This window comes from Lissotriton helveticus, chromosome 11, assembly GCF_964261635.1.
Source record: "Lissotriton helveticus chromosome 11, aLisHel1.1, whole genome shotgun sequence".
Lineage (NCBI taxonomy): Eukaryota > Metazoa > Chordata > Amphibia > Caudata > Salamandridae > Lissotriton > Lissotriton helveticus.
In genome coordinates, this window is record NC_136072.1 from 705,442,184 (window position 1) to 705,466,369 (window position 24,186).

At 48.5% G+C, this 24,186-nt stretch overlaps 1 protein-coding gene across 5 annotated transcripts in view; it reads right to left on the bottom strand.

Annotated features, from left to right (window-relative positions):
• The window catches only part of ENTPD4 (ectonucleoside triphosphate diphosphohydrolase 4), a 326,547-nt gene extending 305,130 nt beyond the window's left edge, over nt 1–21,417 (bottom strand). For 2 of the 5 annotated variants that reach the window (XM_078666558.1, XM_078666561.1), the window contains exon 1: nt 21,243–21,378. The gene's annotated coding sequence lies outside the window, so the exon portion shown is untranslated. Of the gene's footprint in view, nt 1–21,242 lie in introns of all 5 variants that reach the window. The other 3 variants (XM_078666557.1, XM_078666559.1, XM_078666560.1) reach the window with 3 other exon arrangements.
• Between the last annotated feature and the right edge of the window lie 2,769 nt (nt 21,418–24,186).

The window sequence follows — 24,186 nt, forward strand, 5'->3', positions numbered from 1 at the left end:
CATCATAAAAATCACATTCTCGGCTCCGATGCGCAGCCTTCTTTTATCCTTTCAGTGCATGTCAAATTAGCCCGGGCTGGAGAATACGACGGGGGGGGGGGGGGGCTGAAGCCCGGTGAGCCCAATGGGTGTTGCGCGCCTGGTGCTCACTCTGTTAATGCTCTCAAGTGTTTGTATAGCTGTTGATTGTATATAATGTGTCTGCATATAAAAATTGTTCCATTCATGTTTTACTTTTTCTCTGTTACCTTTCCTCTCTTATGCCCAATTACATACAGACACTTTTCTTTTCTCGCTCTCATATATTGGGAGTCCTGATGGTGATCCGGTCATTATTAGGGATCAAAACGCCATTGACTAATTAGGCAAACCTATTGAATTTTGTATCTAAACTTTTTTTTTTTTTTTTAATTCTTTTTATTGTTGCAGCAGGCGAATCATAAGTACTAGGAACAAGACAGCGCGGGGGAGCATCAACATTCCGCTCTACCCGCCTGTACGCAACTTTTGAAATAGTCAGTTACATTGCATTCATCCTGACGAACTTATTTTTTATTTTCACCCCGAACTCCCCCCCCCCCCCCATCAACTATAAGTAAAGGCAGTAACTGAGAGACCTCTCCTCGAAGCCCCCCTTCCCGTCCTCCCCCCCCCCCAAGCAGCATAGCACCCTCCTCAACCACTCCCCCCCCGACCCTCGCGGCTCTCTCGGTCCTCTAAGTTGTGTGACATTGAGCATAGGCAAACCCCCCGTCCCGAAATCTTCAAGGGTACAAAATGCTGGAGTCAGCGACATATGCACCATCTCTGTGATTCATCCTACCACCCGCCCACTTCCCCCACCGGTCCCACCCTACTACTCCAACCCATGGTAGTGCCTCCACTTGGCCCATATTTTTCTAAATTTGCGGGGGCACCCTCTAGCTTTATATGTAACTCGTTCAGCTGCCATATACATATCTAGACCTCTTCTCCATTCCTCGAGATCTGGTTTCCCAGGCGCCCCCCACAATCTTGCAATGTCTCTTTTTGCGACCACCAGGGCCAGCAGCAGAAAGATGAGTAAGTATCGCGTGATATCCACCTCCATGGACATTCCCAAGAGCGCCAGTTTGGGGTCCTTAGGTATCTCTACCTCCAGTACCGCACTCAATTCATTGAAAATCTCGTCCCAATATTCCTGTATCACTGTGCATCCCCAAATGATGTGGAAGAAGTCGCCTGTTAGGTGCTGGCATCGTAGACAGGTGGTGTTGGTAACCCTCCCCATCCGGAAAAGCCTCACTCTGTCAAAGTATGCCCGATGAAGGACCTTAAACTGGATGAGGCGAAGCCTCGATTTTATGGCCACTTCTCGGGGGTGCATGAGTATGAGTTCCCAGTCCAGGTCCTCCAGCGTACCCACGTCTGCCTCCCACCTCTCCCTGAGGGCCTGTAGATCACCCAACATGTTATTTGTCAGTGTTTTGTAGGTCATGGATACCGCCCCCCTTTGTATCTGTTCTTGCAGTAGACGGCCCTCAAGTGGTGCAAACTGGGGAATGTCAGTGAGAGATATGTTTTGGGCTCCCCATGCATGTCGCAGCTGTATGTATTTGTAGTATTGGGTTCCCTGGAGTCCAAATTCCTGCTGCAGTGCCTGAAAGGTTTTAAGTTCTCCCTTTGCTATGACATCCCCAACTGTGGAGATGCCAATGTCATCCCACCTTTGAAACCCACGCAGCTTGTTTAGTTCAGTCAGCCACCTACATGACCATAAGGGTGTTTGGCGGGTGGGCCTTTCATGCCAGCCCATTCTAACCGACGCTCTGCGCCACGCCGACAGGGTAATCTTAGTCGCAGGGAGAAGCTGGCGCCCCCCCCTCCCCCCATATAAAAAGTGGAGCACCGTCTTATTGCCCCACTTAGATCTCTCTAGTGCATAGGTGGGGTGGTCAGCCGGGGCGTGTATCCAATCGTTGATCGGGGTGAGGTGTTCCGCCCAGTAATAGGCCTCCAGATTAGGCAATGAGAGACCTCCACTATATTGGTGACGCTGCATAGTCATGAGTGCCACCCGGGACTGCTTCCCCAGCCACAAGAAAGAGCGGAGATCGGAATGGATTTTCCGCAGTGTCAGAGCCGGAAGGGGATAATACTCATTTTGCAGGGCGTATAAAAACTTCGGGAGTAGGATCATTTTATATAGAGCAGCCCTGCCCAACATGGTGAGCGGGAGCGGCCTCCATCTATCCATCTCCGCCTTTGCTGCCACCAAAACTCGCTCGACATTGTCCGTGTAGGAGCGCCGCTTATCTCGGGTGATAAGACCCCTAAGTACCGGAAGCCTTCCGTGGTGTGGATGAGCAGCTCAGGCAGCTCCTCCCCTCGCGGGGCACCTTGTGGGTCGTAGAGGACCGACTTATGCCAGTTTATAGCATGTCCGGCTACCGCCCCAAAGTCATCTAGTTCCCTGAATATGGCCGGTAACGTCGTAGCCGGGTCGGTCACGTATAACAATACATCATCGGCGTATAGGGAGATCTTCTCCTGTTCAGTGGCCGATTCCCCCCAGTGGAAGCCAGTCACCTCTCGGTTAAGCCGGATACGGATCGCAAGGATCTCGATCGTGAGGGTAAAAAGGAGTGGGGACAGCGGACACCCCTGTCGCGTCCCCCGCTCTATCGCGAACTCTCTCGACATTCGCCCATTTATTCGCACTCTAGCCCTAGGTTTCGAGTATAGAAGTTTCACCCAGCGCTGGAAGGTGGGCCCAAACCCAAACCGTTCAAGGGTCCCCATTAGGAAAGGCCAGTGGACCGCATCGAACGCTTTCTCTGCGTCCAAGGAGAGGAACCAATGTGGCTCACTCCTGTCACCGACTTCTTGGAGCCAGTTGTGGGTGCGCCGCAGGTTGAGTTTGGTGGCCCTGTCCGGCAGGAACCCGGACTGGTCTGGGTGGACCAGGCCCGTTATTACCTGTCGTAAGCGTCGTGCCAGAATAGTGGCCAGGATTTTAGTCTCAATATTTAGCAGCGAGATTGGGCGATAGGAGGAACAGTCGCCACGGGGCTTGCCTTCTTTGTGAATCGGGATTATGGTAGCTAGGGCCAGGTCCGGCGGTAGGCCTCCCGAGGCGAAAGCGTCCGCATATAGCGACTTCAAGTGACGCGAAAGGAGGTCCCCCGTTCGTTTGAAGAACTCCGCCGGGAAACCATTTGGTCCCGGAGCCTTCCCCGGTTTCAGGGCAGCCATCGCCTCTGCGATTTCATCTAGGGACAGGTCGGCTTCCAAAGCCTCACTATCTTCGGGGGTCAACTGCGGAACTTCCACGCTACCCAGGAACGACTGCACCACCTCGCAGTCCCCTAGGTCCCTCGCCCTGTAGAAGTCTTCGAAATAGGTCGCAAAGGCCTCTGCTATAGTGCCATCTGTGGACGCCCGCGCCTTACTGGGGAGCTCAACCCAATCCACCCACCTGGCAGCTTGCTCGCGCCTGCTCAGCCATGCCATGAGTTTACCAGATTTGTCTCCGACATCGTACAAGCGATGTAGGGTGGCCAGCGCCTGTGTACGCGCCTCGTCCGTGCTTAGCTCTCTATACATCCTTTGAGTGTCTAGCAGTATTCTGAGATCTACCTCCTCCTTCGTTCTGTGATATTCAGCCTCTCGGGTCAAGATGTTTGCCTCCTCCTTCGCTATGGCTTCCGTGCGTTTCCTTCTGGCCTCCCCCACCCTGGATTGGAAGCGGTCCCTCAACACCGTTTTCATGGCTTCCCATAGTGTCACCCCGGACTGTACCGATCCCTCGTTTTCCGCCAAAAAAACTCTGATATCCGCTCTTATGCCCCCTAGAATTTCAGGAGTCTGTAAATCCCATGGCGACATATGCCACTGTGCCTGACCTCTCCCCCTTCCCCGACCTATGTGTACGAACAGCGGGGAATGGTCCGAGATACCCCTCGCCCTGTAGTCTGCCTCGTCCCCCGCCGAAAGTTCCTGTCTCGATGTGAAAATGTAATCTAGCCTAGAGAAGACCTTGTGGGCCCCAGAGTAGAATGAGTAAGCTGCGTGGGTAGGATGAAGCCACCGCCAAACGTCGGTGAGACCGATCGTGTCCATTCTACGCGCCAAAGCCGTCTCTGCAGCCACTGTGTGGGGGTTCCCAGAACGATCGCGCATTGTGCACATCACGTCGTTGAAATCCCCCCCCACAATCTGTATCGTGTCCGCCGTGTCTAGCAGAATGGTCGTGATCTCCTGCATTGTTCGTGTTTGTAATTTGGGTGGAGCATAAACCGACAACAGAGTGTACCTGCGCCTCCTCCATGTCCCCTGCACCCCGGCAAACGAGCCCTGTGGGTCCAACCATGTACGTGTGACTGTGAAAGGTGCTGTTTTCCTAACTAGTATTGCCGTGCCCCGTGAGTCCATGGTGTACCCCGCGTGTGCCAGAACTATGTACTGCCCGCGCGCCAAGAAAGCACAGCGGTTCCCCCTCAAATGTGTTTCCTGCAGGAAAACGATGTCAGGTGCTACACGCTTAATATATGCAGTAACCAGGCTCCTCTTAATTTTGGACCCCAGACCGTTCACGTTCCAGGTTAGCGCCTTAACCCCGGCGCCTTCACCGTGTGGTGTAGCTAGTGTACTCGCCATTGTATCACCTGAGGACTGTCCAGTACCGGGCCCCAGGGCCGGGATGGTAGCAAGGGTAAACTTTCCCGAAGTTGCCGCTGCATGCACACCTGTCTCCCTCCCTTCCCAACATCCCAACACCCCAACATGGGGTAAACTGTAACCAAACCCCTTCCCGCACCCCCCTCCCCACCTCCCTCCCCTTCCAGTTGCATCCCAATCCGGGTCTCAACTATCCGTGGGAGAAGGCCTGTCGCCCTCCCACACATCCCACCCTCAATCAACAGCAACCAGTGCTAAGCACAAAAAACAGTAGTGGGGGTGTGCCAACTTGCTTGCTCCGCGTTGCCGAGCCGCCATCATTTTCCCATTCCCAGTATACCACAGTTACATCCCTCCCCACACTAAACAGTAACCAGTACTGAAAACTTAAGGAACAGTAGGGGGGTGTGTCAACTTGCGTGCTCCGCTGCGCCGAGCCGCTATCTTCCCCGATCCCTATACAGCAACGATCACGAATGTGAGTCCTGAGTGTCCATATTCATCCCTTGACCCGAGGAGTCTTGTTCCAAATGCTGGATTACTGTGACCAGCGGGTGTACTGAGTCGTTCACTGCTTCCTCGTCTTCTCTTCCAGATATGCGGTCCTCCAAGTCCTCCACGTCTTCACCTTCTGAACGGGTTCCATTCCGCAGGCAGTGGAATCTCGAGCCCGCCACGGAGTCCGTGCCCGGGGATGTGGATCTGCTGCCTCTCCCACCCTCCTTGTCTCGTGGCCTGTAGGGTGTCGCTGGTGCTTTCTTCTGCGTCCTCCGTACTCCCCGTCGCTGTGGTTTCGGCATCTCCCAGGGCGTCCTCTCCCTGACCGATTTGTCCAGCGCCGCTCGACCTGCCGCCTCTCTACTGTTTAGAATAGGTCGCTCTTCGAGCCATTGCCACACATCCTCCGGGTGAGCAAAAAAGATGGATTTGTCTTTATAGATCACCTTGAGTTTGGCGGGGAAAAGGAGCATGTAAGTAATGTTCAAAGATCTCAGCTTTGCCTTCACCGAGTCAAACGAGCGGCGTTGCTTCGAGACCTCCTGACTATAGTCCGGAAAGATCATTATGGTGGTATTCTCCAAACGGATCTCCCCCATTTTCCTGGCCTCCCGTAAGATCAGGTCTCTGTCTGCATAGTTCAAGAAGCGCGCTATCACTGGTCTCGGTCGCGCACCCTCCGGAGGTTTGGCTAGAAGCGCCCTGTGTGCCCTTTCGATGATGAAGCACTGGGAGAATTGCGCTGTTGGGAAGGTATCTTTCAGCCATGTGAGGAGGAAGGCGGACATGTTCTTTCCCTCAATCCCTTCTCTAAAGCCTACAAAGCGAAGGTTATTGCGCCTCGACCTATTTTCCGCGTCGTCCACCTTCCACAGCAGTTGACGGTGAGAGGCCTGTAGTTCCGCCATGTCCTTCTTGAGAGTAGAAATCGAGTCTTCATTGTCAGTCAACCTAGATTCGGTTGCCGTTACCCGTTCCGTCAGGTTTCGGAAGTCCTGCCGCAGTAGCGTCACCTCGGACCCTACCTCTCCAATTTTCGTCTCTAGGGCCGTCCGGGACGCTTGTATGTCGGTCCTGGACGCTTGGATGGCCTCCATTAACATGGCCGTGTCATTGCGCGTGTCAGGCTGCAGAGAGTGTTGCGCCGCCCCAGAACGCGTTGCCGTGAAGTCGTCCATGGGTCCCCGCCTCGCAGACCTGTTCGCCGGGTCACCCTTCCCCATGATGATGAAGTCTGCAGGCCGGAGGCTCCCTATGCAGGCGTCCTGTCTCAGAGGCGCGGAGGGGCCCAGTCGCGTAGCTCCAATGACGCTAGATTCTCCGGATGTCACTGTCCGCTGTACCGCGTCAGCGGTCTCCCCGGCTCACCTCCCGTCGCAGTCCTGAGGTCCCCCAAGTGTCACAGTGAGGTCCGATGGCAGGGGTTCGCGTGTCTGTCGTCCTGCAGACTAAGTCTCCAATGGTGGGGCTTGGGTAGTCAGGTCCCAGGCTCTCAGCCACTTTTCTCCCTCCAGTGCCCTTCAGGTCGGGCGCCTCCGCAGCTCCGCCGCCATGTTGGTAAAGGCGGGAGCCGCGCTCGAGCCGGTCTCTGCTCTCAGCTTGCCAGGAGGACGGCCCTTGGTTCCTCTGTTCTGGGCTTACCTCCGCTCCGCCTCGACGAGCACTCTCGGGCAAACCGCGACCCGGGGAGTGCAGCCGGTGGGGGATTTCGCCGTCACACACCGCCGGCCGCCATCTTGGTGCAGGCAGCCGGTGGTTCGCGGCTGTCTCGGCTCACCTCCCCTCCTCTGCCGGCGAGACGTTGGTCACTCTTGGGGATCAGGCGGGTCGCGGAGCCACCGTCAGCTGGGCAGTGTGCGACAAGACCGCATGTGGGGCACTAGGAGCGCCGCGCTCCGCCAAGCGCCGCAGGCGCCCTCATGGCCGCCGGAGAGCCGCCGGGGACACCGCACAGTCTGGTCGTCAGCAAAGGCGGCTGCACACCACTGCGCAGGTACTCCAACCAGGTACCAGGGTGTATTGTCGTCCACACAGTGCCTCTTTGGGATCGTGGGGGATACGAAAAGTCGGATAAAAGTGCCGCTCGGCCGGAGCTCCGGCAAGGCACGTCTACTCAGCCATGCTGTTGGCCACGCCCTCCTTTTGTATCTAAACTTGTTCTTAGGGTCGTCTATTAAAAACGTTTTGTGATAAACGACTATCTTTTCATATCACAAATGCATCCCTCTTCTATGAGCTGACCATAGACACTTTGCACACTACTCTGCGCATTGTGATTTATTGTTGGACAAAAGTTTGTAAATATGTAAAATTATTTAAACATTAAAAAATAATGACAATGTGATATTTCCTAACATTTTGTTGATATAAGGGACTATTGTTGTTATTATTTTATTGATACCCTAGGTCCCTAGTGATCATAGGGTTTCCCTTGCATTTTGGTACAGGCAGGTCGCAAGTTAGTCTTAAATTCTAACCATGGTGCACCTCTTCCTCATCATTAACAATAATGCAATGCCTGTAACATTTTCCTCATCCCTATTAAAGATCTGAACCTACACTTATGAGATCTCATTGTATTTGTCTGAGTCCGTCATCTACCCTGGCTCAAGATGCAACTCATCTCAAAAGAGTCTCCAACAATCTGCCTACTGCTCCATGATATCGTCAAGATAGAGGCAAAAGTGAAAAGTTGTGTACGCCCCCATTGGATCTTAAACGCATCAAAACTGCTAGGCAGATCACCTATGTTATGTTATGTTATGTTATGGGTGTCTTATATAGCGCTCGGCTACTCCGAAGAGTGTCCCGGCGCTTTCGAACCCACAACGGACTGCATAGGGCAAGCACAAGAAGAGTAAAGAGCAAATTACTGACCAAAAAGCCACGTCTTCAGACCCTTTCTGAAGGCCAGCAGATTAGATGTACCGCGAAGCGGCAAAGGCAGGGCATTCCAAAGCTGGGGCGCCAAGCGTTTAAAAGAACGTCCCCCCCCATCCGTGCTTTCCTGATAACAGGAACGACGGCAAGGCAGAGAGATTCCGATCTTAAGGTTCTAGCCGGCTTGTAAAAGGTAAGCCGCTTCTGAATGTATTCCACTCCCACATCATGGAATGCCTTATGCGCCAGCGTAAGTGCTTTAAAAACAATCCGCTTCCGGACAGGCAGCCAGTGTAAAGCGTGTAAAAGGCTCGAAGCTCTAGCTCGGCGAGGCAGGCCAAAAATGGCCCGGGCCGCCGAATTCTGGACCACCTGTAATCCTTGGAGAAGATATTCGGGCAAACCCAAATATAAGACGTTTGAATAGTCCAGCCTCGAACCAATAAGGGCCTGGACCGTAATCGTTCTATAGGCCAACGGTAGCAAGGGAAGGAACTTTCGCAACATTTTAAGAAGGCCATAGCAGGTGCCGGCCAACCCAAGAATCTGGGACTTAAGTGTCAAGCCGTTGTCAATCCTGACCCCCAAATTCTTGGCAATCAGAGAGGATGACTTAGGAGGGAACATATTCACCGGCCACCACTCCTGCCAATTCGGGTCAGACTGACACCTGAAGAAGAGCACCTCTGATTTATCAGGGTTGCACTTGAGGCTGTTTCGCTGAAACCAAATCGAAAACAGCCCCAAGGCAACCCCAGATGCCCTCTCCGTCAAACTCAGCCCCCTTCCCACAAGTGAAAAGGAGCCGAGTATCATCGGCGTATGACAGGATCTGAGCTCCAAAAGACTCAGCCAGCAGTGCCAGGGGGGTCAAAAAGATATTAAAAAGAGTCGAGCTCAACACCGAGCCCTGAGGGACTCCGACCTCCAACGGTGGCACTTTGGCCGAGTACGGAGGGGCCCAGACCACCTGACGGCGACCAGCCAAATAAGATCGAAACCAGCTCAACACCGTCCCTCTCAGACCGATCTCATAGAGCCTGCTGAGGAGACCCTCATGAGGGACGGTGTCGAAGGCCGCCGACAGGTCTAACATCACCAGCATAGCTCTTCCTCCGGCGTCCAGCACTTCCTTAATAGCCTCATTGACCTCTAGAAGCACCGTCTCGGTACTTAGGTTGCTCCGGAAGCCCGACTGGGTGGAATGCAGCAAACTGTGGGTTTCCAGAAAAGTAGAGAGCACAGTATGCACATGCTTCTCCACTATCTTTGCTAGAGCAGGCAAAAGAGAAATCGGCCTATAATTGGCATGAAGCTCAGGGTCCAGACCCGGCTTTTTAAGTAATGGAACGACCATCGCCTACTTCCAGGCTACAGGGACCACACCCCTAGTCAAGGACAAATTAAGGATGGGATTGATCAACGGGTTCAAAGCTCCCGCCACCCTGGGCAAAAATTTGGCAGGACAGGGATCTAGAGGTGAGCCCGATTTAAGTTTAGTCAGGAGGTCCAGAGATGCCGAGTCAGAGAGAAATGGAAACTCCGAGAGAGTGGGTCCAAAGCCAGCTATCCGGCTCACCTGATCTCCCGGGCTGACGGCATCACTAGGGCCCGAAGAAGAAAAAGACTCCTGGATCCGTTTGATCTTAGAAGTAAAACAGCAAGCTAGCGAGATCACCCACGTCTCAGAGAACTCATGACGCATCGCATTAGCATTAGGGGTCACAAACTCCTTTACAATGGTAAAAATGTCCCCACAGGAACTCAAAGCAGTCTCGATTCTTGCAGAGAAATAATTCTTCTTAGCAGACAAGATGTCTACATGATAGGCTTTAATGGCCGCCCTATAGGCAGCCTTAGCTCTAAGATCATACTGCTGGCGCCAGAGCCTCTTTGCCACCTTACAGTTGCGCCGAGACAGAGCCAAAGCCTCCGTATACCAAGGGGCAGAAGTTCGTCTACATGTTTTCAAAGGAGCGATCTCAGGTGCTAGTTCGTCAAATCGCTCCATTAACCACCGCTGCAGCAGATCGAGATCCCTCTCTAGGTCTCTTGACATCAGGCAGGGATGATCCAAGCAAGCCTGGGCCAGACTTTCTGGAGTCACCCGATGAAATGCCCGACAAGTGTGCCTAGGGTGACTCGGCATTATAGAAGGTGATTTGCTCATACCCAAGATCTGAAACCTAATTAGAAAATGGTCCGACCAAAGGACAGGGACCGGGTTGGCCATGTCAACTGGGATGGTAGAAAACACCTGATCAAGGGTATGACCCTTGATATGAGTCGGCACTGACAAATAAGGTGTGAGGCCCAGAGGGGAGGTGACATCATTGATTTTAATCGTGTCACCATCCGTCCCCACATCCATATGAACATTAAAGTCCCCGAGCACAATGCAGTGTTCTGTCTTCAAGCAAAGCTCTGATGCCTGAGCCTGCAAATCCTCATGAAAGGATCCCAGTTGGCCAGGTGGTCTATAGACCAGAAGCCCGGTAAACGATTGATGGGGGGACAAGGTTATCGAGAACACCAAAGATTCACAACCTGAAATGGCCTCCATAGGGACAACCACGCAGGGGACAGTTCTCCTGACCACAATCGCCACCCCTCCACCTCTCCCAATCAATCGGTCGTACCTATAGATTACATAATCAGGGGGAATAGCAGTCACAACATCCGGATTCAATGCCTCCCCCAGCCAAGTTTCTGTGAGCATGAGGCAAACAGGTTTTTCAACAGCTAGAAGCTCATAGAAGTCAAGAGCATGCCTGCTTAAAGAGCGGGTATTAAGTAAGAGGCCCAAATGTTTAACATTGGCCTTAGTGCAAGCAGCCCCCCCCCACCGGGAGATGGCCAGGCAGCCAACCACATCCCTGACACCGTCGTTTACCTCTATATCGCCCCGGAAAAACCACACAACAAGCATCCTTACCCTCCCCATATGAAAGTAGGTCCGCCGCCGAATATCTAATCCGTGAGTCAGCCCCTCCCGCCACTCCATCCGCCTCCGGTACGCTGAGGGGCGCAGACGGGCTGAACTCAGGCGTAACTCCGGCGGTACTACGGCTACCTCGCTGCGCGTACCCGCTGCGCGTCAGCATGACCGCCTTAAATGCTGTTTAGGCGTACGTTCGAGCAACTAGCCCGACACCCAAAATGGCACCGCCAAAACGTCCCACTATCCCCCCAAGATGTCCGCCGAAAACGAGGCGAAGGAACAGGGCCCGCCAAAGAAGCGGTGGGATATCACTATTACAGTGCAAGTCACCTAAATGCGCCACCAGCTCCCCTAACATTCCAAACCATTGTATGCCAAACTATTGCAATGCCTGCACTGTCCACCCAGAAAATAATTTCAGGGACGCCCTTACTAATGGAAAGTCTGCTACAAAGACAGCAACAGAAGAACAAAAGAAATGATGGATGAAATACTTTAATTGCCAACAGGGCTCAAGCATATGCAATTCAGCCTTGGCCTGCCTCAAAAGGGGCGTCTGACCCGAGCTACTAGGCCATGCTCCCACTGGCATAACAAAACTCGAATGGGGGCCTCGCTGCAACGCACGCGGAAGGGCCCCCCTGGGCTTAATCAGGAGCTCTGCAGCCAGTGTGCTGTGCTGAGGAGGGCCCCTGGAGCTTGCCCCCCCCCACCACGTGGGGGCTGCGTTACGTACCTGCATGCCCCCTGTAAATGACAACACAAGCAATCCCAGACTAATTTCAAACTTTTATGGCCTCATTTGTGCAGCTTCTTTACAGTAGCACAGTGAGCTCATGTTCGACATCTGGGCATATGCCTCAGTCTTTGAGAGATGTACTCAGCACCAAAACTGAAAAGTGATAGATCGAATGCTTGGGCTTAATCGCCGGCACTAGTAATTACCATTGGTTGCATTCCTCCTTCTGTGTAAACTAAATTGGTTGTCTATCAAACAACAAATCATATTAACCACTTGGCTGCTAAGGGTGTTGGTTGAGCTCCATTGACTTTCCATTGAAATCAATGGAAAGTCCATGACGAGTTACCCTTGTCATTAGCGCTGAAGGGGTTAAACAACATCTGTGTGATTTGGGAAGTCACATACCTTAGTTCACCCAGATATCTAACAGAACTAGTCACAATGACCAGCATGAAAAGAAATCTTTGCTCCAACAAAGACTCCAAACTCTCTAACAACAAATGGGGGGAGTTAAAGCCTGTGGGTAAAAAACTCAATATAGCGGGTAGAGAACTATGGAATGCTCAACCTCCTTCATGCAAAAATGCCTCAACTCTGAAGAGATTTAAAGCCAAACTGAAACTCACTTAATGAACAGAATAGCTCCTGATACCTGTTGAATTCGAATCAGTTTGCACTCTCCCAAAGATACTCAAAACTTTGCTGAATAAGCACATTATGAATAGGAGCTCTTGGGTGCCTATTTTAATATAATAAGCCTGGATTATCTTGTCTCTCAGTCTACCTCCCCAATCTATGCTGAAGTATTAAGTAACTATGTTGAATGACTTAAAGCAGCTGTGGTGCTCTCACTTCGCTCTATTCCACCTTCACTGCACCCTTCTCTCCCCTGCCAGCCACTGTGTGTGTGTGTGTGTGTGTGTGTGTGTGTGTGTGTGTGTCTTTCTCACTCTGTCTCACTCAGTCCCTGTCTGTCTGTCTCTCTCTCTCTCTCTCTCTCTCTCTCTCTCTCTCTCTCTCTCCTGCCCTCTCGGTCTCCATAACTCTGTCGCCCTCCTCCCTCTGTCGCCCTCCTCCCTCTGTCGCCCTCCTCCCTCTGTCGCCCGCCGTCTGTCATCCTCCTCCCTCCCTCTGTCTGTCTGTCTGTCTGTCACCCTCCTCTCTCCCTCCTGCCTCCCTCTGTCTGTCACACTCCTCCCTCCCTCCTCCCTCCCTCTGTCTGTCACCCTCGTCCCTCCTTCTGTCTGTCACCCTCCTCCCTCCCTCTGTGTGTCACCCTCGTCCCTCCTCCCTCTGTCTGTCACCCTCGTCCCTCCCTCCCTCTGTCTGTCACCCTTGTCCCTCCCTCCTTTGTCACCCTCCTGTCTGTCTCCCTCCCTCTCCCTGTGTGTGCCCGGGCTGAGATAGCTTCCTGACACACACTGACACACACACACACACACACACTTTTCACAGGTCTTTAAAAGACCATTTGTCTGTTAATGAGACTTTTGTTTCACCTCTTAGCGCCCCTGCAGCTGCATTCTGACTGTCACTGGAATGCCCGGGCCCCCACAGAGCAGCAGAGTCTCTCGGAGTCGCTGCGAGCAGTGTTTGCTGACATTCCTTAATCTTTCTTTTTTTTTTTTTTAAGCATGGGTAAATTGTCCGCAAGGTCCGCAGGACGCCAGGGAAGACTTGCCGGGCCGCTGGTGGCTCACGGGCCGTACTATGAGTACCCGTGTTCTAACAACAAAAGAGTGTTGTATGGTTATATAGGACCATACGTAGGAGCAAAAGGAGAGGGTAACCGGCCACAATTAGGTAGGTTAGGAAGGCCCTCACTCACCACCTAGTGGTGACATGCTTCATCATTGGGCCCCACTAAAGAGGCAGAGTGCCTCTTGGCCCCACTAAAGAGGCAGAGTGCCTCTTTAGTGTGCTGCGACGCCAGAATTACTGCGGAGCAGGATTTGTGAGTTTTAGGGCGTGTAGTGAAGATAAATTAAATGGTGGTGAGGGGTATAAAAAGTTCTAAGTGTAACCAAAACATGATTTATTATGTGGTCACTTGGAACATAGATTAAAATTATGTGTTGGGAAAATCGTCCACAATTAATTGTGTGGTTATTTCCAATAGATATCGTCAGTCAACATGTTTCTGCCTATAAAACGGTGTGAGGTTACCAGGCATTCTTCAGGACTTTAAAATGTGTACTAGACCCTGGTGGTATGGGCGCGCTAAGGCCCACCCTTACCTAGGGACGTGAAAGTGAAAAATTGGTGTAAAAAAAGTGCAAAAAAGGAAGATAATTGGTGAATTTTATCTTCCTAAGTAACTCCTGGTTTAGGAGGCTTCTACACATTAGGTTTCTCCACCTGTAGAAGGAAAAGACAAGGACATACATGTAGGACAAAACAAACAATTAGCGGGTTGTCTTGATCATGCAGGTCAGTTTTGGGTGCTCCATGTATGGTGAGCGGGTAGTGAGCAGCGGCATAACAATACGTTTAACACCACCTCTATACCCGGGATAATACGCACTAGTCACTGGGACGTGCGCGGTGCTAAAGATGAGATAAATAAAGTGATATGGAGTATCTTAAAAAGGAAAGAACAATTCCTAGTAGCGATCAATGTATTAACGTAATTTTCATGTCGACCGCTAAACACACAAGTAAAAATTTCTCACTTATATGGTGTAACGAGGGGACACCATGGGTCACAGGAGGGGGGTGGGAGCGTATTTGGCACACCCTTTTAAATAGATAAAATAACATAGAATCAGACTCGAAATAACACAGACATTGGGCGGTACTTAGCTCTAAGAAGCGGCGACACGGTGGTCACTGCCTTACTGTTGTAGTCCACTTACGCCCTTGACGCTCGGCACCCGCAGTGTACCTGCGAAAGCCCTCTAACCGGACCCCGACGATGGTAAGCGGGGCCAGAGGGGAGGAATATAACTGGTGTCTTCCGGGGTCGCTGCATGCCTGTGGGGGGGGGGGGGGTGCGAAAAGTTGGCCAATTAGAGTAGAGAACGTCGCGTGACGTGGATGGTCACGTGGCAGGCTTGGGCGGCCTTTGTATTGTTCGAGATGCCATAGGGACAAGAACTTGTTCCATGCTTTTTTAGACGGAAAAAAACTTTATTGGATAGACGAATTAACACGTTGGGATGTGTGTCATTTGGTTTAACTGTGTATCAGCAGGGGAATTCGAGGAGTCAGTTGAGCTTGTAAGTGCGGGATGCGCACATGTTTGTGCTAGGCTGTTATACATCGATTGATTCACAACGATAAAATGCACATAACGACCCTCGGGCGCTGGATTACAGGGGTGGGTTAAGAGGGATCACTTGTTAAGGGAAGATGAAAAAATGACATTTATAAGTCGAAGGAGAAATAACCCTTCGTGGTGGGTCCAAGGTATGCTGGGCATTAGTGGCTAGGGATGGTCATTATAAATGCAGGTTAAAGTGGGATGTTGGCCACTCTATAACCTTACAGGGCTGTAAATGTACCAGTTAATAGAGGATGAGAAAGACATGGTCTAGTGACTTTTTATTTAAGAAGTTACTTTAGTACAGAGGCCCAAGGGATATCATCATTGAGTCCAGTATGGTGGGTCCCCAGTCTGTAGACCCACCTTTGCTCCTTTTCAAACAGACGATTACTTATATTGTTGCCAGTGCTCAGTTGCTCAATTACAGTCCACCGCATGTCGTTGGTGGTGTGATTATTCTCCCAAAAATGTCTACTCATTTTGGTAGTTGTTTTTTTGCACCCGATATTGGATCTGTGCTCGCAAATCCTCTGCTTAACTTTCCTACTTGTCATGCCCACGTAACGTAAGGCACATGGGCAAGTGATGAGGTAGATGACATTTGAGGAGTTACAATTGGTATGGTCTCGCTGTGTCCATACTTTTCCAGGTTCAAGTGTCAGGGACTTCGTTGGTGAAGTCAGGTGACAGACGCTACAATTGGAGCAAGGGTAATGTCCCGTGACTCTGGGAAGGCCCCATGTATCTGTCACTGATCTCTCTTGTGCTGTTGCTGGCTCCCTTGGTCGTGTGTGCACCAATGCGTCTCTCAAACTGCGTCCTTTCCTAAAGGAGAACAGGGGTTTCTCCCACGTTTTTTTAGTGCTGGTGATTATCTTACATTTTTTATTAATTGATTTCTTCATGATGTTTGAGAGGGTACTGTAAGTGGTTACACAGGTGAGTGGAATATCCTTTTGGTGGTTATTATTGTCCTCAAGAAGAGCCTCTCGTGGTTGATTCCGTGCTCTTTTGTAACCCTTACTTAGAGTTGCCTGGGGGTAACCTCTCGATTCCAGTTTTTTTGTAAGGTCTAGAGATTGTGCTTTGAAGTCTTGCGTCTTTGAACAATTACGTCTGATCCGTAGGTATTGCCTATACGGCAGATTTTCTTTTAGGGGGCGAGGGCGAAAACTGGTGAACTCCAGTAGATTGTTTTTGGCGGTTGGCTTATAATGTGTTTTAGTTGTAAAGCCAGTGCCAGTAACCGTAATTGTTATATCAAGAAAGACCACCTCAGTTCTGCTCGTTGTATGAGTGAACTTAAGGTTATGGTCTAGGGTGTTGATCCAGTTTAGGAAAGCTGTTAGTTGTTCGTCACTGCCGGTCCAGATCAGAAGGACGTCATCGATGTAACGTTTCCAGCACTGTATGGATGAGGTAAAAAGACCATTGGGTGGTGAAATATGTTTGGCCTCAAAATCCGCGACATACAAGCCTGCCACGCTTGGGGCAAAAGTACTGCCCATAGAGGTACCAGTACATTGTAGGAACAGTTGGCTCTTGTACTGAAAGAAATTCTCTTTTAGTGCCAGTGTGGCGCATTCGATGATAAATTCCTTTGGTGTTTGGTAATTCCAAACCACTGTATTCAGTGCTTCAGCGAGAACCCTGATGGTATCATCCTGAGGGATGCTCGTGTAGAGACTTTTGATGTCTAATGTGACAAGTGTCACAGTATTTTCGGCAAAATTCAGGTCTTTTAGGAGCTGAAGTAGGCTTTTAGTGTCTTTTAAGTAGGAGGGAGTATTCTGCACAATTGGTTTAAGGTAATGGTCACAAAATTGCGACAATGGCTCTAGTAGTGACCCGGAGACGATAGGGCGTCCTGGTGGTGGCATCTTATTTTTGTGCGTTTTAGGCAGGGTGTAAAAGTAAGGTGTAACACTGTTGTTAGTGCTCAGAAAATCTGCCTCATTTTTGGAGAGAAAACCGTTTTCTTTGGCCCTTCTTACAAGGTTTGAGATTCGTGCCCGCAAGTCCTCAGTAGGGTCCTTGTCTAAGGGGATATAGTTCTTCCTGTCATCAAGGAGGACTTCACAAGACCTTTCATAATCCCTGGTATTTTGAATCACTAGGCCACCACCTTTGTCTGCAGGTTTTATTGTTATATCTGGGTCATTCTGGAGACCCTGTAGAGCATGATGTTCTGCTGTGCTGAAGTTGTCGAAGGTGGTGGGATCCTGGCAGGTTTCCAGGTCAAAAAAGACTGCTTGTTCGAAGGCAGTGATAGATGCAGGTACTGTATGTGGTGGGGGGATGAACGTAGAGGCCAATCTAAGTCCTGTATCCCCTTTACGAGAAATTTCGTTTGGATCTTCTTTTCCCTCAAAGAAAGCTTTCAACTTTAGTTTCCTGAAGAAAGACGATAGCTCACAATGGAGCTTGAATTTGTCGGGACGGGAGGTCGGGACGAAGCCTAGGCCTTTTTCAAGGACCCTGGCCTCTGTCTCTGTTAGGTTTTTGTCAGATAAGTTTGTGATGAGGCTCACAGTCCGCTCATTCCTGGTTGGGGGTTCTTGCTGCGTGTGTGGTTGCCTACAGCATCTTCGTTTTCCCAGGATACCTGATTGGACCCTCTCCTCTTCCCTCTTCCTCTCCGGCCTCTCTCTAAAAAAGGCTGTTGGTATTGTATGGGGAAGCCCGGTGGTTGCATGAATGCTGGATTCCAACCCATCAGTGGGAATGGAGGTTGCTGGAAGGGAAACTGATGTGTTCCATCCCCTATTTGAGGGACTGGTGGCCATCTTGATTCACCAATTATCTTCCTTTTTTGCACTTTTTTACACCAATTTTTCACTTTCACGTCCCTAGGTATGGGTGGGCCTTAGCGCGCCCATACCACCAGGGTCTAGTACACATTTTAAAGTCCTGAAGAATGCCTGGTAACCTCACACCGTTTTATAGGCAGAAACATGTTGACTGACGATATCTATTGGAAATAACCACACAATTAATTGTGGACGATTTTCCCAACACATAATTTTAATCTATGTTCCAAGTGACCACATAATAAATCATTTTTTGGTTACACTTAGAATTTTTATACCCCTCACCACCATTTAATTTATCTTCACTACACGCCCTAAAACTCACAAATCCTGCGCCGCAGTAAGTCTGGCGTCGCAGCACACTAAAGAGGCACTCTGCCTCTTTAGTGGGGCCCAATGATGAAGCATGTCACCACTAGGTGGTGAGTGAGGGCCTTCCTAACCTACCTAATTGTGGCCGGTTATCCTCTCCTTTTGCTCCTACGTATGGTCCTATATAACCATACAACACTCTTTTGTTGTTTGATCGGATGTAACAGGGGAATAAGAGTGTTACTTACCTCTCCCTACCTCTCTTTTTGTTTATACATACCCGTGTTCTAAGCCATGTGCGTCAGCCACAGAATTTTTCATGGCAAAGGCCCCCATTATCTATTCTCATTAGTTAAACACCACCAACCCAGTAGAAGACTCCGATCGACAGACCGCCGTACTGGCAGCAGTGACCATAATGAAAAGATCCTGCTTGGATGGTTGATCCTTTGCTTTTCAGGCATCGAAGTTGGGGAACACCCTGCCCCTTCACCTGAAATCAAGAACTTCTTTAACCCCTTCCACACTCATGACGAGCTCAGCTCGTCATGAGTGACGACACTCGTACGCTCATGACGAGCTGAGCTCGTCATGTAACGCGTTTTTTTTTTATTAAACGCAGCGCACAGCGGGAAAACCGCTAGCGCGCATGCGGTTAAAAAAACTTTCAGGAAGAAACTTAAAATGTGGTTGTTAATGCTAATCTAACTTGTCGGCCTCCTCGTGGCTTGTTTCCCCTTTCTGCTCAGTTTTTTGTGGGCAATTTCTCACTTTCTCTTTTATGACTTCTAGTTCTGGATAGGGCAATCTTAGCACGGGGACGCTCCATTGAGAGCAACCATGATGATTTCAAAACTTTTAACATTACCAATTCAATTCAACAAAGCTTTATTTCGATATGTGATATCATAAAAGCACATTTACAAGTTAAAAAACACAGTTCATAATAAATACATTAAAAAAGAATTTCATCTAAAAAACTTTTTTACATTGGATAGATAAAAAATTTATTAAACTTTAACAGCTTTTTCAACATCTTACGCACCCAGAGGGACCTCCCCTTACGATTCAACATGCAAAACTTACACCACTCAGAGAAAACAAGTTCAATATTCTGCTGTGTCATTCAGATTTTCACTCACGACCAGACACTAAAAACACACTTCTGAACAGAACAACAGAAATCCTCAATGCACATTACAAAATCAATGCATTATCAATGATTTTGTAGAATTTGACTTGTTTGACCATCAAGTATTCTAAATCACCCATCAATATGTGGAAGATAATCTGGGCCCAATCAAGCCAGGTTGTTGCATCTTTGTCGACCCCTATTTGCTCTACTTAAACGTTAAGTCATCTTTCTCTTAATGTACATTGTTGGATAAAAAAAGTCGTTTTGCTTCAGTGATGATGACTTCTAAACAGGTACTGTTGTTTCTTCTGGACAGTGTGATGTAGACGTGTTTATATTATCACTGTGTCATCTTTTAATTCATGTGTTTTGATTAAATAGTCTGTCAGGGTAATCCTATGTGTATTTGATACGATATTTGGTATTATACGCTGTAGTTATACAATTTCTAACTCCATTATGCAGCTTCTGCAAGGTTGTATTGCCAGTGCCACTGGAATAAGGTGATTTCGCAGCTACAGCATTTTCTGTAAAAATGTGGATTTGCAGCACTTGCCACACAAATCCATAAATTTGAACATTTCGTTGTAACAACGATTTTTTTTTAGATCAAAGCCTTTAAATAGTCACAGAAACACTGCCACATACAGAAGACAGTGTGTAAAAATTACAAAATAATGTAGTAATGGTGCCACATAGTATGTTGTATTACGGTGCTTAATTTTCCTTTTCTTGGTGCCAAATAGAGTCAATCTTGAGACGACATATGTTGGCCCTCCCTTCCCGCATAATTGCAGCGCGTATGACCATCACTATTAGAGGTAATCCAATAGGACTAAAGTGTGCCACCTTTAAGGCAATCAATTGCTCAGTTCTCACAACACCTCCACTCTATTCTCAGTCACACTCGCGCAAATAAAGACTCTCACACGACTCTGCTTTATTAGCATAAAAGGTCACTTTTATTACTAGGACAGCCAAAGACAGACCCCGCAACATTAACTTTATTCAACAATATCTTGTACTATTTTCCCCAAAACCTTTTCCAATTGTATACATTTCCTTTCCCCAATGCTTTATTCTTGACAACAATCCATAACTTGTTTTCCATAACCAGCAGTATTATTTCCATCTTTCCTTTTCTTTCCCACCTACCCTCCCAACCCTCCCCCATAGAGAAAGGATGAATCCGCTCTAGATTATCCTATCCCTTAAAACACGCCAACAACACATAACAAGGAGTCTGTCCATAGTGCCCTAAAGTGACATCTTTTCTCTTATTGTCTACAAACGACCAAAATACAGCCAACATAGAACAAAAAACACCTTCACCGACTTCTTTCAAAGCCAGGGTGGGTCAAAAACGACACCACCGCTCCTTCACTCGCAACGTCGTCCTCCCCGCGCCTGGACAGCCCCTCCCACCCTCCCGATCCTTCCAATCAGGTCGCTGAGGACATCCCTCGCGCGAAATACCCCAGGGGGACACTGGCTCATGCCCAGTCCCCCTGAGGCCCATTCCCACCATATTCAGAGTTATACGATCTACTGTAATATCCTCAAAACCCTCAACAGCGTTTCCACTGCTGTTTACCCCCTCGCCCCTTTATATGACATTCATAAATTTCTCATCTACACTCTTTTTTCATTCTGAAAGCCTGACACCGTCGATTGCGATAAATATACCGCCCACCCCATTCCAAATCACGTTTCACTTTATTCTGAGTCATACACTCAAGACCATTTTTTTCAAACCAGAAACCCATCAATTTCAGGCAAAACCGTAAACAAAGTTTTGGACAACCCGACGCCTTCATTGAGACACATCCATCCCTTCATACACCCGCCAATTCAACCATACACCGCCCCATATCAGCCACTCATTTACCCAGTACTACGATACCGTTAACATTCCCCCAATCATGACAGGCATATCCCCGATAATCCCGCTTCCGCGTTCATCGACCAACACTCAGGAGCAAACATGTGCTAAAACTCACCACTGCGCGCTGTCACCCGGTTTCCTTCATGTCTCCGGGTGACGCCAAATGGCAACTACCCGGTCCCTACAAGCCTTCATTCAGCCCTTGACAGCTGCCCCACTGACACTGACGCAACGTGGCTCGGTAGCTGAACCTGAACAGGCTCGTCAGAGCTCTCGAGCCATGGAAAGGGAAGACGGATGAACACAGGAAAAGAACACCAAGAGACTTACGTCTGTTTCTTCAGTTAGAGGCAAGCTCTTAGCGTCGTAATCTCAAGAGGGTTTCATACAAAGCACTGCTTGGAAAAAGAGCTGATTTCATATTTGGATAATATACCATTATTTTTTTTTATTTGATAAGTTATAAAGCTGCAGGTGTATTTCGTCCCTATATTTTAATGTTAAAATAATCTGCGCTTTTAAGAATATTAGAAAAGTTTATTAACAACAACGTGATTATTTTGAAGTTTCCATTCGGTAATGGTTTCGACACGTTTGTACCAGTGCTCCTCCTTAAGTAAGAAAATACAGTGCTATATAACTGGTCCCCTTGATTGTGAGTATTAACATAAGAGGGAATAGTGGAGCGAAGGTGGCGGCCATATTTGATGCGTCTAGTTTGAACGGAGTGTACCATATAGACAGACACCTGGCTTGAGGGAACAGAGAAAGCCTACACGTAGTGTTACAAAAATGGCAAAACTCTGCAGAGTACTTACTAATCGAACATTTTCTAACATTTGTGAACAATACGTTTTAGTTCTGTTAAGTACAGGGAGGTGAGAATTATGCATGGTCTTTACTGCTTTATATTAACCTTTATGTACCACAGGATGTCAAGAAATTCTGACAACCTGTAGCATGACTAATTATGCCAACATCTTCTCAGACAGTTTTTGTTGGTGATTTCCGGAGGACTCACTTTCACTTGGGCAAAATAAGAATTGAAAAACCAAATATCACCTGGTGGGGCTTAAAACCTGTTCAAAATTACATATCACCCAAGACATGCACTACTGCACCACTAGCCACTACATGGATAATTTAGCTGAAGGGCCCTGTGCTTTTAACCCACACTACCAGTCATCCAACGGGTTGAGAAATTTCTCCAGTATACCCATGAGATATTGGGAATTGAAAAAACATCTAAAATTGTTCAAATTAGTAACAAATATACAATCAATAACATTTTGACGATGCATTCAATTTACTCCCATCCAAAGCAGTATATATTCAAATGATGTCTCCCAGCAAAAACATACGAGCAATATGGCTGAAATCAACAAAAATTAACTGACCATAGCATGTAGTCCCATTTTCTTGACAAATCCTACACAATGTTCGACTCAAGACTCGAACCACATGATTTTTGGGTTATAAAGCCCAAAAACAGTGCCAAAGGAAGTGAAAGGATGCAGTACGAAAAAAGGTGTCCTTCAATAAACAGAAATCCCTAAGCATCTCTGTTTCTTGACACTGACACCCGCCCAGAGCGATGCATCTTGTCCCCTGCTCAGACAAATTGCAGTGAAAGTCTCCACAATCCCCACCATCTTCCTCAGCGATGTACCTCGATGCCGGACCTCACATTGCAGCTCCTCGTCGACGACTCCTTGACATCGGCCTGTGAATCTCAATGCAAGGACTTCGCATCGCGACGCCCAGGTTACAAGGTACATTTTAGAGGACTAAACTCAGTCTTGCATACGGCCCGCCCTCCATCTTCGGTGACTTGGGCCTAGTGTCCTGCGACCAGATAACCACAGTTAGTGCTTTTTGCTTCTTAGCATTTGATTTCCACAAAACCATTAAAATTACATATCTCAGGCTCTACTACTTGATTTTTTTCATTTGGGTGTCAAATAATTTACTACATTTTACTTTATTTTTCTCTAAATTGGTGTGAAAGTTTTCTTGTGTTGTGTTTTCACTTTATGGCTGATTAAGAGCTGCAGAAAAACATTTCACATTGCCTCTAAGTTAAGCCTGACAGCTTTGTGCCACGCTGCCAGAGGGTTAAACACAGGTTAATCTGGGGTTTGCTTGTGTTTGAAACAGAAGAGAACTGTGGATGCTGCTTAAGTAGGGTGTCACCCCCACCCCGAACGAGTAACACAGTTTCCTACACTCGTCATTCTGTGAGTAAACTCTTTTTTACAGTTTATTATTTCCCCATCACCATCTCATATTTTGTATCTTTACCATGTGTTGTTCCCCCTAACTTTTATTAAAATAATTGTTACTTAAGTAATTCATAGTGACAAAGGGTTATGAGTAAGGGTAAGGAGTAAAGAAAAATTGTAAGGGATTATGAGTAAGAGGATAAGGGATTAAGGGTAAGTGACTAAGGTTATAGGTAAGGGGCTTTAGGGGTAAACGTGAACGATGAGGGGTTAAGGGCGAACAGTTAAGGTTAGGGGAGCAAAGGCCGAGAGGGCATAGTAAAGGATAAGAGTTAAAGGGTAAAGGATAAGGGGCAAGGGTTAAAGAATAAGTAGGTAAAGTGTTAAGGGAAATGGGTGTTAAGGTTAAGGAATAAGGAGTTAAAGGTAAGGGGGAGAGGCAAGGTTAAGGGGATTATGGTAAGGGTATCAGGACAAGGGAGAGGGCAGAGGGGATTAAGAGTGAGAAGCCAAGGGTAAGCGGTAAAGGTGAAGGCTAAGGGGTTGTCGTGTAGTTCCTATAAACCTATATAGGATCTGTACGTTTAGGCAACATAGACTTTGGGATTGGTGTCTAGACACATTCCAGACACCCCCACCGAGTATGTTCGTCTTTATACCAGCTAGCTCTCAGTGCCACTAGAAACCGCTCTTACCAAGGAGAGAATAGTTCTTGGCAACTTTCGAGCATGACAACTCTGTCCCATCAGGGATCGTGGAAACAGTGCGATACTTTTCGCTCAGTCACTCATGCTCACTTTGTCTCAGAGAGATACACAGAATAAACAGTGGGTACGT